Below are 15372 nucleotides of genomic sequence, written 5' to 3'. Positions count from 1 at the left end.
TTGTTTTCTCATTTGTGCCTCATTTCATGCTGAGGAAGGGGTGCTTGGGGCCACTGAAAGGCAGAGCACACCCATCCCAGGGCTCGGAGCTGCCCCAACCTGGGTTTCCTCTGATCCCTCCCGGGGTGAGACCCCGTCCGGGGGGGTCTGGGACGGGACCCTCGGACCGTCTTGGCGACCCCCACCCACCCGCCTTTCCCAAGGGGCCTCCTATATCCCACCGCTGCGAGTATCCTTTCCAGAGTATCCATTCTAGAAAAACGCCAGAGTGTCCTTTCCAGGCATAAAGAGCGCGCCACACTCTTTAAACGTTTCCGCTTACCCCTTGGCTAGGAGACCGTGTTCGCTAAATGTGTCTAAATCTGTATTTATTATGTTTGTAACATCATCCGGGGGAGCATGCTTCCACGTTGAAATCCCAGGCGTTATAGAAAACAGGGGGCGCCCTGGCCAACAGAGCTGCGCCAGGCTCTTGCCAGCCCTCCCCACTCCTCCCTGCGCTGCTGCTCCTCCTTCCCTAAACGCCTTTCTCCCCTAAGGAGAGAGGCCCAGCTGGGTGTCCCAGGAGGTGGTCTGTCACAGCTGGAGGCCTCTGAAGGCTGCCCGGCCCCACTGGCTCTTGCATTCACTTTAAAGGCTTGTTCCCTGGTGCTCCGTGCCAGCCCAGGGCAGACCACTCGCCTGCCTGCCACTGTGCGTGAATGCCCATTCCTGACTGCAGGAAAAGCAGGAGCCGCCCAGCCCGGATAAAGCCGGCTGTCATTATCCCTGGGGAACTGGCTTCTTAACCTTGCCTCTTCTGCAACTCACCCATTTAACCTTCATGGCTCCATGGTAGAAGTCTCTAGAAAATGTGAGACATCAAATTAACAAATTATCACCAAAGGAGCACTTTAGGTACAGGGCCTAATGCAATAGACACTGGGGTCTGGGGACCCCTAGTCCCCAGTAGTGCTGGGGTTCCTTCTGTATGACCAGTATGCCCATTTCTAGCATAGTCCCCAGGGCACACCCACACAGCCTTCGGGCTGGGAATGTGGGCTAAGCTGGCTGTATCAGAACTTGATTGATCTCATTTTAAAATAGTGGTGGGGGCGCCTGGGGGGCTCAGTCAGTTAAGTGTCCAACTTCGGCTCAGGTCATGATCTCGTGGTTCATGGGTTCAAGCCCTGCGTTAGGCTCTGTGCTGACAGCTCAGAGCCTGGAGCCTGCTTCAGATTCTGTGTCTCCCTCTCTCTCTGCCCCTCCCCTGCTCACGCTGTCTCTCTCTCTGTCTCTCAAAAATAAAACATTAAAAAAATTTTTTAAACGTTATGGAGCCCAGAAGACATCCCAGAATATTGCTTCAAAATCCTTACTTGATGGTGTAAAGTTGATTCCTTCTCCCAAGAATTTGGGCGTGGGGAAAGGAATCAGAAGAAGAATGAGGAAAAGACCCTCGAACACTCATCCTTTACAACATATGAATAAAAGTCACAGACGGGAAGCAGAACTTGCCATCGACGTTAACAACAGTAGGATCTGCAAGGCAGCTTTTACTTCTCTGTACGTTTTTTAAAATGTTAGTCACACTTCTTTTGGCATTTTATAAAAAAAAAAAACACAGGAACAAAATTGTAACCCCACCATAGAGAGATCCTTTAAATATTCAGCCTTGTTTTAACACAGAAGTTACCGGACTCTCTAGACCAAAATAAAATCCTCAGAATACAGGACCTGTGAGGGCTTCCACACGGCTCGACAGTTTGCACACTGCACAAAGTCAAGGAGAGGGGGATAGGGCTGAAGTCCCCTGGAGATCAGCTCACCAAATCCTTTCCCCAGCGGATCCCGTGCAGGGGGTCTTTTTGAATCACCTGTTCGAACGGGGGCTTTTTTGGGTGGTCACATGGAGGTGACTTACAGGCCAGCTGAGCCCCGATACTAAAGGTATTCCCCTAGAGCTTCGAGGAACAAACAAATAATTGCTTTAACAACAGAATGTGAAGCTTTGGCTTCATGAACAAAGAAAAACAAGTTAGGTCTCATCTCCCAGGAGCCCTGCCTGCTGCACACATCGGTGCCGCCTTCAGCCGGGCTCTGCGATTGTGCTGCGTGATTCCAGATGAATTCAGGGTGGTGTGCTGCGTGATTCAGGATGGCGGTGGCGGGGGGGCGTGGCCGGGGGTCTGCAGGTCAGGAGCAGGTGGACAGGCAGAGCTGGGGAGTGGCTTGGCCCAGTGCCTGCTTCCCATCAGGCTGATCTGAATAGGCTTTGACTCCTTAAGAAAATGGTATGAAACCCAAGAACTACTTCCCCTACTCCCTTAGCCAAACTATGGAAACGAGCACTAATATTAGAAACGGCCGGGCACAGAGAACCCTCCGGTCCTGTTGCATTCATGCAGAAATCCACAGGGTAGTTTTCCTTTGTCTCGAAAGAGATGGCTCTTTTGCTCTGCATACCACCCAGGACAAAGTCCACAAGCAGAGGAAAGGCACCCGTGTTCCAGCGCCCAGGGCCCGTGCCCGGTGCCCAGGCCTCCAGCACCCAACACGATGGAGCGGAGGAAGCATGCGATGTGACCCAGGTTTGCTCGCGTTATCGGGAACGTACACTGGTTGTATTTATTCATTTCTTTCTTCCACTAGACTAGAGACTACTTGAGGGTAAGCACTGTATCTTATTTTACGTTGTGATCCCAGCACCTGGTTATTATTATTATTGCTCCTGCCATCTGGTGGTTGATGGAAAGGAGTAACTGCTGAAGAAATGAGCAGAATATGCAATTCTAGCATTTCCTCTGAAAGGGCAGAAAACGGTGAGCACCCTGTGGAACTTTTTTTGGGAAAATGCTCTTTGCACATAAATATTTCTTTCTGATTTCCTGAGGCTAAATTGAGCAATGCAGACACATCACAGGGTTAGAAATATGTTTGAACATATCCTTTGGGTTCTGAACTCCTCTGCTGAGAGTTGAACTTGTCACTGAGAAAAGAGTATGAACATTTTGCTTATAGGTCATTACTGGAAAAAAAGGTAAAATTTGATAGTTTTCTGACTCTGATTTTATTAGATAAATAGGTTTATGAATGCCTGATTCTGCTACTTTCCACACACATTGAGCTTATAAAAATATTTTTCTCCCTAAAAGGACTTGGATAACAATTATGCCTGTTTTTATATAGTACCTGATACATTTACACACATTAGCTCGTACAGTTCTCTGAGTGACCCAGAAGGGTGGATTGAATGAATGCCACTATTTAATACTTCATAGGAAGGGGCATGACCTGTTTTGTAGGGTCTGTTAGTGGCAGTGACAGTGTTAGAGGCCACTCACCTGCTTCTGGGTGTGACCGGATTCCTGTTTCGATGCGGGAATAGCCCGCTCTAGAAGTGGGAATGTAACATGCTCTATACATGTCACAATCGTCCATTGAAGTGTCCCGCCCCAGGCCAAGCATGTTTCAAACATTTGTTGTCTTTACCAGTCGTTTGCAAAAGTTATCATTGGAGCACAATTTTAACTCATGCTTTCTTCCAATTGGTCTCTGTTTCCCATCCCAGCAGTAAGTAGCTGCCATATTTGACCGATGGTGAGATACACAAAAGGGGAGGCCATCTTTCAGAAGGTCAATTGTTATGGGGTTATGGGGTAGGGGAGGGTAAGCCCAAAGAAAGTAAGGGGTAGTCCAACTTCTCATGCCACTCAAAAAACATCTCTCCTCAAACACACGCCACACTTCAGAAAATAAACTATACCATCATTTGGATGCAAACATCAGAGTCTGGAATCCGTAGCTCCTGATCTCATCAGCTGCTGTGATGCTAAGTGTCTGAGAGATGCAGCCCTGGGCCATCCTGAACCACTTTGTAAGTGCTGTTTCTTCATCTTCTGTGGTTTCCCAACCATGATCATTTTTCTATAATATCGCTTAACATGATAGGAGTTCATTTTCATCCACCCACCCATCCATCCACCCATCCATCCACCCATCCATCCACCCATCCATCCATCTATGCATCTATCTAATCCACTCCTCCACCCATCCATCCATCTATCCATGCATGCATGCATGCGTACATCCATCTATCCATCCATCTATCCATCTATCTATCTATCTATCTATCTATCTATCTATCTATCTATCCATCCATCCATCTATCCAACCATCCATCTATCCCCCCACCCATCCATCCATCCCTCCACCCACCCACCCATCCATCTATCCATCCATCCATCTATCCATCCATCCATCCATCCATCCATCCATCCATCCACCCACTCTATAAGCACCACTACTTTGGTGTCAAAGATGTCGAGCTAAAAGTAACAAGGTCTTAGCCCTCCTTTGGTGGAAACAGACGCTCCATAACATGGGGTTCTCTTCAGAAGGAAATGCTGTACCTCCACTCCTCTCTGTGCCCTCCTGCCACCCAGGTCCCCCAAGGGACCCTGCCAGAAGACAGGTCTACAGCTGTTGTTGCCAAACCTCTGCTGATGCCGGGATCACCTGCTAGGTCTTGTACTCCAAGCTTCCTCAAGGACTCTGAAAGGACTTGATTGTGAGCCACAGTGACGGAGGGGCTGCTGGCCGAACCATGGGGTTGTATCCTTTTTTTCTCTCATCTTTGTCATCTTCCAGGCACCAGAGGAAATCTCTCATCAGCTGCCCAGGAACGGGACAATGGCTCTTGCCCCTCTCAATTCTTGCCCGTCTGAAGAGGGAGCATAATTTCCTCCGTTCTAATGGCAGGCAGCCTCCTAGATCAGACATTCTACATACCATACGTTATCAGATTGCTGGATTATAGTCAGCATCCTTATTTTTAACAGCTTTATGGACATAATCTACATACCATAAAATTTCCTCAGTTTCAGGTATATAATTCAATGCTTTTTGGTAAATTTACAGTTGTGCAACCATCACCACATCCAGTTTGGAACATTTCTGTCACCCCAGGAAGACCTCTCTCGCCTGTCTACATTTCCTGCCTGTTCCCATCCCCAGCCACAGGTGGTCACCAATCTGCCTCCATAGATTTGGGGTTTTTCTAAATATTTCATATAAATAGGATCATCTAAGAGGGGTCTTTCCCACCTAGCTTCTTCCACTTAATTCAGTGTCTCTGGAGTTCATCTATGTTGTAAATTCCCTTTGTGTTGCTGAGAGCATCACACTCTTTGGACAGGCCACATAGTGTCTATCTATTCACCTGGACTTTGGGTGGTTTCTACCTTTTGGCTCTTGTGAATAGTGCTGTTTTGAACATTTATGTACGTGTCGTTATGTGGACATATGTTTCCATTTTACTCAAATGCCTAAGAATGGAATTGGTGGGTCTTACGGTAAATTTATGTTTACCTTAAGAAACTGCCAAGTGGTTTTTGAACGTGGTGATGTCACTTTACATTCCCATCAGCGAAGCACAAGGATTCTAGTTTGTCCACGTCCGCACCAACATCTGTTCTATTGGTGAGGGCCATTGCAGTGGATGTAAAGTAGCATTTCATTGTGATTTTAAAGTTGATTAGGCGTTCACCTAATCAAGAAGCTTTATTTTTATTGTCAACGACCAGAAGTGGCCTAGGATATATGTACCCTTCACCGTCCTATAAGTAGGTCCTTTTCTGAGAGATTCACATTTTAGAACCCGGAGCCCGGTTCTCTCTTCTCTGTGGCACTGCCGGGTGTGAGGTCATGGAAAGAGCGTGCGTGAGCAAGGGAATCATGGCTTGTCACGGATTTGTGAAGCCCGAGACCGTGGAGCACTGTGTCCTCCGTAGTCGCTACAGGAATTCGGTTCCATGGAGCACACACGAGCAGTCTTGGCCTTAAAACACTGGCGCTACTGGTTGAGGTCAGAGAGTTGGGAAGCTCCAGGCAGTCAGCATTGTTTCCTATTCCGTTCTGAATGTACTACATCCAGAAGCGCGCGCTGCCGTCTCCGCTGTGCGATGTTGCTGATGTCTGTTGCTTGTTGAGTTTGGCCCGCAACCTTCGCACGGAATGAATCACCGCTCTCCTTACAGGGCTCGCCTAGGTTTATAAGTCTCTGGGGGTTCCTAACCACCTACGGTTGCGCCACACTGTTTAGGACAAACTTTAGGAAATTTCTAACCCTTTTTGGCCTCTCTTCTCATATTTTCACTTCAACTCAAGACACAGCTGCTGGTTGGGATGTCCCTCGGTGCAGGCGGAGGGACGGGAATGGCCCCGTGGATGCCGGTCCTTCTCCGCCCCGCCCCGCACCCTTTTCCAGCCAACGCGGCGCACACAGTGCCGTCTTCATGTGAGGGCGTGAGATCCACATCGAGGAAGCACCTCCCAGGGAAAAATGTATCGCGCTCTTTGGCAGTGACGCTCTTACACCAGGGTCCTTAGGAAAGGGGGACATTCCAGAATGTATTTCCGTTGTGGCAAATGACATGCAACTCTTTGCCGAGGGCGAGCCTGCAGCTCTAACTGTTCGCCTGATGAAGTGGGTCTTTTCCACCACAGATGAAAGGAGCAGGCTCTCGACTGGACTCTCTGATGGGTCCACGTTGTTAGAATCAGAGAAGCTGACAGGCTGCAGCAACTTTACCAAATCAACGTTCTGAAAATCCTGGTGGCGCTGGAATTCGATCCTGCCACCAAAGGCCACAAAATGTCACCACAGGAGAAGTCTTGTGTTGAAGCACCCGATTTCCCCTCACTCCCATTCGTCTTGTTTCTCCACGTGCTGCTGAAAGATAGCACTGACTTCTGCATCATTTCACAGAGGGGGTCCCGCCATCTGAGCCCTGCTCCCCGGAAACTGTCTCACAGCCTTTCCTAGTCTAGGCCGTGCTGCTCCTCTGGGAGCCTCACACCCACCAATGACCTCACAATCCACTGAGTAACCTCCAGTCCAGAAACCCAGGGCGGTCCTTGGCCCCACCCCTCTCTCACACCCAACACGGGATTTTTTTTTTAAACCAGACTACTTTTTAGAACAGTTTTGGGTTCACAGCAAAAATGAAGGGTACAGAGACAACCCAGCCATGCACAGCCTCCCTCGTGATCAATGTCCCCTCACCCCCTCTGAGAGGTACGTTTGTTACAATGGATAGATCTACACTGACACATCAAAATCACCCAAAGCTTGTGGGTTTACATTAGGGTTCACTCTTGGTGTTGTATATCCTGTGGGTTTGGACAAATGTCTAATGACATGTGTCCACCATCATAATATTACACAGGGTATTTACACTGCTCTCAAAATCCTCTGTGCCCCTTTGACTCATCCCTCCCTCTCCCCAACCCCTGGAAGCCATTTTTTATCATCGCCATCATTTTACCTTTTCCAGAAAGTCATATAGTTGGAATCAAACTGTGTGTCACCTTTGCTTACTGACTTCTTTCCCTTACTGCTCAGCATTGAAGGTTCCGCCATGTCTTGTCCAGGCTTGATAGCTCATTTTCTTAAACACTGAATAATATTCCATTGTCTGGATGCACCACAGTTTATGTATCCATTCACCTACTGATTCTCCTCCCCTCTCCCTACCCTGCCACTGTCCAAACTCCTTCCCGAAGCACCTATCTGTTTGTGTGTGTGTTTTACAAATCTGGATTTCCACTCAACCAGGGACTTCTTGAGGGAAAAGCGGTGACATGGATCTTGAATTCTTCAGCTTCAAGACCATTGCTCTGAGCAGGTCCTCAGATGCCAGTGGGAAGAGGGTCCCGCCAACACCTCTCATTAACCTCAACCTTGAGATTCAGGACGGGCAGAAAGTCCTTTGGAAGAATACTTCATAGAGAGTAAGCTCGTGGAAGACAGCACCCTAACTAAAGAGAAATTAAGCAGTTTCAGAAGTTAGCTACAGAATTGCAGCATAGTTTCTACACCATCCCCAACGACACTTTTGCACAAACACAACACAGAAACAAGAAGCTTTCTCGTTGCTTACGCCTCTTCTTCATATCCTACCAGTAGCTACGATTCTTACAGAACTAAGTAGAACTTTAGGCAGTAAAGGGAGCCACAAGGTGACTTCCCAAATCAGTATGCACTTTAATACGTTTTCTAGATAATTCTGACACTGAATCAATGGGCAAAAAAGATAAATGATTATGGATAAACTATGAAAATGGTTCATAAATAGATTGACTGATGGCAGTATATATTTTTCTTCAGTGATATTAATTTTTAATAATAAAACAAGTGCCTGAAAGATATATAACTCCCCATTAGAAAACATGATTTTTTTCTTGCGGTTAAATATATAGCATAAAATTTATCATCTTAACTATTTTTTAGCATGAGGTTCATTGGCATTGAGTACATTCACGCCGCTGTGCGGACATCACCACCATCTGTCTCCAGAACGTTTTGTCTTCCAAAACTGCAACTCTGTCCCCGTTAAACACGAACCCCCTCCCGTCCCCAGCCATTGGCAGACACCTTCCACGTTCTGTCTCTAGAAAGTTGACCAGTCCAGGTACCCCAGAAGTAGAATCATACAAGTTTGTCCTTTTGTGTGTGTCTTGTTTCACTTAGCCTGTCCTCAAAGTTCGTGCATCTTGTAGCTCAGGTCAGAATCTCCTTCCTTTGGAAGGCTGAATAGCATCCTCCCGCACAGCTAGACCACACTTTGCTTATCCATCCATCTGTGTGCGGACACCTGTGTTGATCCCACCTTTTGGTTCTTATGGATGATTCTGCTCTGAACACGGTGCACAGAGATCTGCTTGAGTCTCGGCTAGAACACAGCACTGTCCGTAAAGAAAAATGTTAAGCAATAATGAAAGAAAGCCCTCTGATAAAGCACGGTTGCCCCTGTGAAATCAGAAAACGGACTCTAGGAAGCATGGATTACGTCTGTTCTGATTGCAACCAACAGAGACCAGCAATATATTTTTTTAAGTCACAAAAACTATACTTTACACGTTTGCCAAGGTATAGCATTACTCAGGGTGAAAATCTCAAATGAAAAATGCCAGTCAATGCAAGCAATCAAGTAATTCTAGCCTTCCCCCCCCCCCGGCCCCAAGAAAGTTGCCTTTCATCCATGCAGGCCAATTAGCTCCACAGGGTCTTCACCTAACTCCGCTCTGCCAGCCTGCCTCCCACCGAGTCTCCCTTTCCAACCCTGCTGGCAGACTCTTATTCCATCACGTAAACTTTTCCCTTATGCACTCACTCATCCTGCCAAAGGCACTTACCCTTCTTCCCTCTGCAAATTGCAGTCCTAACGGGAAAGGTTTGCTGAGTCGTCTCTAAGCCTTACGTGCCTTGCACGTCGCTGCTGCTCCAGACTGTAAATTTCAAGCAGGCACTGGTTTCATCTACGTGGAGTCGGGCCGTCGCCCGTGAGTCCTGCTCCTCTGACGCGGGTGGACGCCCTGCGTGTGAGGAAGGGACAGTCTCAGAGCAGGTCCTGGCCGCCCACGACCACGGAGGGGACCCTCTCTGATCAACATTGAGAGTGCTTATCCCCTTGCAGTGCAGAGGACAGATTTCCAGGTGTCCTCTTTCCGTTTTGTCACATTCTCAGCACTCCTGACATTTTTGGCAATTCTCATGGTTAGTCACTTTCAGTGCTAAACAATGGCCTCCTTTCTAGGAGGTAAAGAGTTTAGTCCTGTTTAACATTACAACTCCAGGGGTCATTCGCAAATTCCCTCCTTTCTTGGCTCAGGGCAGCCTCAGACCAGAACATCTGCACTGAGAAGGGGGTGTGATCTCTTTTCTCTGTATTCGTTAGTCTCCCTCCTCCTCCACTTCCAAATCAGGGGGTTTGACGACCTCCATCCCAATCCTTTCTAATCTTTTGCAATCCTTGCAAATCTTTCCTGTTTTTTTTTTCCAAACCTCCAGTCATTCTTGTTTAGAAGTGGTAGTAATGGGGATCCTCGTTTGTTCCCACATTATTTTGTGTCCTGTGCCTAAATCAAATGCTTTATTTGTGTCGCTGAAGAAATCGTATAACTGTTACTGGGAGCTGTAAGAAATTCTGCTGGAGCGAGGGCCTTGCTGGTGGCTTTCTTGTAAACAGCAGGACACAGTCACTAACGTCGTAACGACTCCGTATGGTGACAGATGGTAGCGAGACTTATTGTGGTGGCCATTTTTGTAATGTATATAAATATCGAATCATTGTTATACACCTGAAGCTAATACAATATTTATGTCAGTTACTCTTCAATTAAAAATAAATAAATCCAGAAAGTGCATGATGCAAATCAACTGTACAAGTCCTAACTGATATTGGCTTCTCCCTTGTTATTTCACAGTAGAATTGACTCTGGTGTGAGCGTGTGTATCTCACTATGCGTTTTAGCACATGTATCGATTTGTATAACCAAATATATCATCCAAATCTGCCCCATGCTGCCCTCTGCACTCACCTCTGCATCCCCTGGTAACCACGAAGCTTTCTTCTTTTGAGAATCACTGAATCTAGCAATATAGACTCATCACCTGAATTTTGACTTTTTGAGAATGTTGTAGAATGGAATCATACGTTGTTGAGACTGGCTTCTTCCACCTAACATAATGTTTTTGAGATTCATGCAAGTCCTTTCGTGTATCAATAATTTAATCCTTTTTAGTATTACGGAGACATAGTCCATTGTAGACACGTACCACAGCTTGAGTTGTTGCCAGTTTGGGGTGATTGTGAACTGAGCTACTGTGAACAATCATGTGAAGGTTTTCATGGGAACATACATTTTTGTTTCTCTAGGAATTTCATACCCAGCCATGGAGTCACATGACTTAACTTCATCAGAACTGCCAAAGTGCCTTCCAAAGCGGCTGGGCCGGCTTCCGCCCCCGCCGGGAACGCAGAGGGTTCTGGTCACTCGTATCCTGAGCAGACACTGCTGCTGCAAGTACTCCTTTCCTGCAGCCGCTCTGACCGAGTAGAATCCCTGTGCTCTCGGGTTACAGTGTAAGACAACCCTGGTTTGGAGGGACATGCAGGGCTTAGAGAAGACACACTGTGGTTTTAATTTGCATTTCCCTAACATTTAATGATGCTGAACACCTTACTATGTGCCACCCATCCACACATCCTCCTTAATAAAGAGTCTGTTCAAGTCTTTCGCCCATATTTTACTTGACCTTCTTACTGTTGAAGTCAAGAGTTCTCTTTAAAAAATTTTTAAATGTTTTTTATTTATTTTTGAGAGACAGAGGGAGACAGCGCAAGCAGGGAAGGGTCAGAGAGAGAGACACAGACTCCGAAGCAGGCTCCAGGATCCGAGCTGTCAGCACAGAGCCCGACATGGGGCTCGAACCCACAAACCATGAGATCATGACCTGAGCTGAAATCGGATGCTTAACCCACTGAGCCACCCAGGCGCCCCTGAAGGCTTCAGGAGCAGAACCCAGTGATTCATCTCTTACAGATGACACCCATTGCTCAACTTGAAAAGTGCCCTCCTCAATGCCCATCACCCCTTTAACCACTAACCACCCCCATCAACCCTCAGTTTGTTATTTCTATTTAAGAGTCTCTTATGGTTTGCCTCCCTCTCTGTTTTTATCTTATTTTTCCTTCCCTTCCCCTATGTCCATCTGTTAAGTGTTTCAAGTTTCACACATAGTTTCCTTTTTATGATGATGTATGTTGTTTTTCATAGATATCATTTATCAACTTAAGGTACTTTTTTAAAAAGCATGAATTGACATTGATTTTATCAAAGGCTTCTCTCTGCATCTATTGATACGGTCACATAGCTTACGTCATTTACTCTTAATGCAGGAAATCAAATGTATATTTATGCAAACATCAAAGAATCTTTGAATTCCTCTGAATTCAGCTTGATACTTGATCATAACGTTTTATCCTTTTTATGCACAGTTGAATTCAGTTTAATATTTTGTTAGAACTTTTCGTCTGTAATCTTGGGTAAAATAAGGCTCTCGTTTCTCTTTTATAAACTGTTTTCATCTCGTTAGGGATCAAAATTATACGGGCCCCGAAGAATGACTTGGACCGCATTTCCTCTGGAAGACTGTGTAAGACTGGAATGATCTGGTTCTTGAAAATTTAGAAGTCTTCTGTAAAATTTTCTGGCCCTGGTGTTCTCTTGTGTGGCGGTGTTTAATTACATTTATATTTCTACAGTAGTTACAGGACTATTTGGGCTTTATTTCTTCTTGAGTCACATGGAGTAAGAGTTTCTAGCAGCCCCTCTATTTACTCATGGCTTCTCTTTCATTTATAACGTTATTTATAACTGCTCTTTCTCGTTAAGCTGCCAGAAGTTTGAAAAGACCGACTTCGGTGGTGCCTGGATGGCTTAGTCAGTTAAGTTTCCAGCTCTTGATTTCAGCTCAGGTCATGATCTTACGGTCTGTGGGATCAAGTCCCGCTGTTGGGCTCTGCCCTGACACACAGAGCCTGCTTGGGATTCTCTCTCTCCCTCCCTCTCTGCCTCTTGCCCTGCTGTGCTTTCTCTCAAAAATAAATAAAAGACCAACTTTTAACTTTTAGCTTTGTTTTCTATCTGGCAATATGTGGTCTTTTGTTTGTTATTTCCTTTTTTAAACTTTATGGAACTCTGGTCTTTTCTCTAACTTCTTAAGTTGGAAACTTAGTTCACTGATTTTTTACTTCCTTTTTAAAAAAGATACAAGTATTTAAGGCTATAAATATATAATTATTTTTATAAATATATAATATGAATATAAAGGCTCTGAAGCATTCTGTTAACACTACCCACAACCTTTGTGGGATAAATCCCACAGTATAACATAACATAACATAACATAACATAACATAACATCACATAACATACATCATCACATCTCAATTATAAATCCTTTATAATTGTTTCTATGTATTGCTAGATTTCTTTGGCTGTTCTTTTGAGGATTTTTGTGTTAATGTACCAACAGGCATATTGGTCTATAGTTTTCTTGTGATCTATGTCTGGTTTTGGTATCAGAAAAATACTGACTTCATAGAACTATATTGGGAGAATCTCCTTTTCTTCTATTTCTTGGAAGAGCCATGAAGGAACAGTGCAAACTTTTCTTCTAATGTATGGTTGAGTTTACCAGTGAAACTAACCGGCCTGGGCTTTTCTTTGTGGACAGTTTGTAAATTACTAATTAAGTCTCTTTACTTGTTATTGGCATATTCAGATCATTCCCAGTGGTCTCTATCTACCCAAGATTTCATCCATTTAATACAGTTTGTCTATTTTGGGGGCATACACTTGTCCACAGTATTCCCTTATCATCCTGTTTGTTTCTGTAGAGTTGTTAGTTGTTTCCTCTCCTTTATTCTTGACTTTATAATTTATATCATCTTCCTTTCTATCTTGGTCAGTCTAGCTAAAGATCTGTTGATTTTTACTGATCTTTCCAAAAAAGCAACTTTTGGCTTTGGTAAGTTCCTCTATTGTTATTCAATTATTTATTTAATGTTTTACTCTCTATCATTTCCTTTCTTCTGCTTGCTTTGGATTTCTCTTTTTCTTATCTCTTAAGGTGGAAGATCAGGTTATGGATTTGAGATTTTTCTTCCTTTTTTAATATGGAAATTTATAGCTATTAATTGCTCTCCAATTACTGCTTTAGTTGCATTTCATAAGTTTTGGTATACTGTGTTTTTATTTTAATTCATCTCAGAGTGTTTTCTAACTCCTACGATTTCTTCTCTGGCCAATTGATTACTAAGGAGATTGCTGTTTAATTTCCACAGACTTGTGAGTTTCCCAAATTATCTTTACTTATTAATTTCTTATTTCATTCCACCGTGGTCAGGGAAATCTTTGTATGATTTCAGTCCTTCTAAATTTATTGTGTCTCATTTTATGTGTAACATGTTATATCCCAGGAGAGTTATACCCTGGAGAGGGTTCCACATGTAATTGAGCAGAATGCATTTTCTGCTGTTGTTGGAGGGTGAGGGCCATGTATGTCTGTTCAATTTAGTTGGTTTTTGGTGATGTTCAAGTCTTATATTTCTTTATTGATCATCTAGTTGTTCTTCTTTTATTGAAAGTGAAGTATTGAAGCCTTCAACAATTACTATTGACTTATCTGTTTCTCCCTTCAATTCTGTGAGTTTTTGCTTCATGTATTTTGGGGCTCTATTGTTAGGTACACATATGTTTATAGTAGTAACATCCTCCTGATCATTTACTTCTTTTTAAAAAATATATATATATTTATTTTTTGGGAGAGTACAAGCGGGGGAGGGGCAGAGAGAGGGGGACAGAGGATGGGAAGCAGGCTCTGTGCTGACAGACTGACAACAGCAAGCCCGATCTGGGGCTCAAACTCATGAACCGTGAGATCATGATCTGAGCCGAAGTCAGATGCTCACCTGACTGAGCCCCCCAAGTCATTTATTTCTTCTAATTATAACAGGACTTCTTTGTCTCTAGTAACTGTACAGTCTTAAAGTCTATTTTATCTTATGTCAGTATATCCACTCCCATCTCTCTTTTGGCTATCGTTTGGATATCTTTTTCTGTTCTTGTACTTTCAATCTATTTATGTCTTTGACTCTAAAGTGTGTCTCCAGTGGACAGCATATAGTTGGATGATATTTATACAACCATTCTGCAAGTCTCTGTCTTTTGATTAGAGTGGTCAGTTCATTTACCTCAGTCCTTGGACTTCCTGTTTCTATCTACACTTCCTCTCCAGGGATTTCATTCATTCTTGTGGCTTTCTATATGATCTATGTGCTGATCACTAGAACTGATCTCCTGATCTGTTTGTCTGTGTCCAGAGAGATAACTAATAGGCATCTCACTCTTAACCTGTCAAAAACGGAGCTCCTAATATTCCCTAGCTACCCCTTCTGCAGACCTCTCAAACTCAGTTAATAGCAACTTCATTCTTGCCATTGCTAAGACTAAATTCCTTGGTGTCATCCTTGACTTATGTCTTTCTCTTACCCCCCAGATCTTATCCATCATCAAATCCTGTTGGTTGTACCTCAACATATACCCCAGATTCAGTCACTTACCATGATCCTGCTGCCACCACCAGGTCCATGCAAAGCTCTGCCTCTTACAGCCTATTCACCCAGCCTCTCCCTTGACCTGCAGTGCATCCTCAAGAACAGATAGATATTTCTTTTCTCAAGGTCCTCAATGGCTTCCCATCTTGCTTACATTAAAAACTAAAGCCTTACCGTATTTCACGCGATCTGCCTTAATTACTTCTATGACCCCATCTCCTGATTCTCTTTCCCTTATTTGCCCCATGGCAGCCCCTCTGGCCTCCTGCTGCTTTTGGATTCACCTCCACCTAAGGACCTTTGCACTTGCTGCTCCCACTCCGGGGTGTGTGAGGGTTTTTTCTGTTTTATCATTGCTGTACCCAGTATCCAGATTAGTGCTGGCCCATGGAGGAACCTGGTAAATATCTGTTGAGTAAACGAATGG

The sequence above is a fragment of the Suricata suricatta genome, chromosome 14 (genome assembly GCF_006229205.1).
Source record: "Suricata suricatta isolate VVHF042 chromosome 14, meerkat_22Aug2017_6uvM2_HiC, whole genome shotgun sequence".
Classification (NCBI taxonomy): Eukaryota; Metazoa; Chordata; class Mammalia; order Carnivora; family Herpestidae; genus Suricata; species Suricata suricatta.
The sequence above is the reverse complement of the archived record's forward strand: the minus strand, read 5'-3'. Positions refer to the sequence as shown.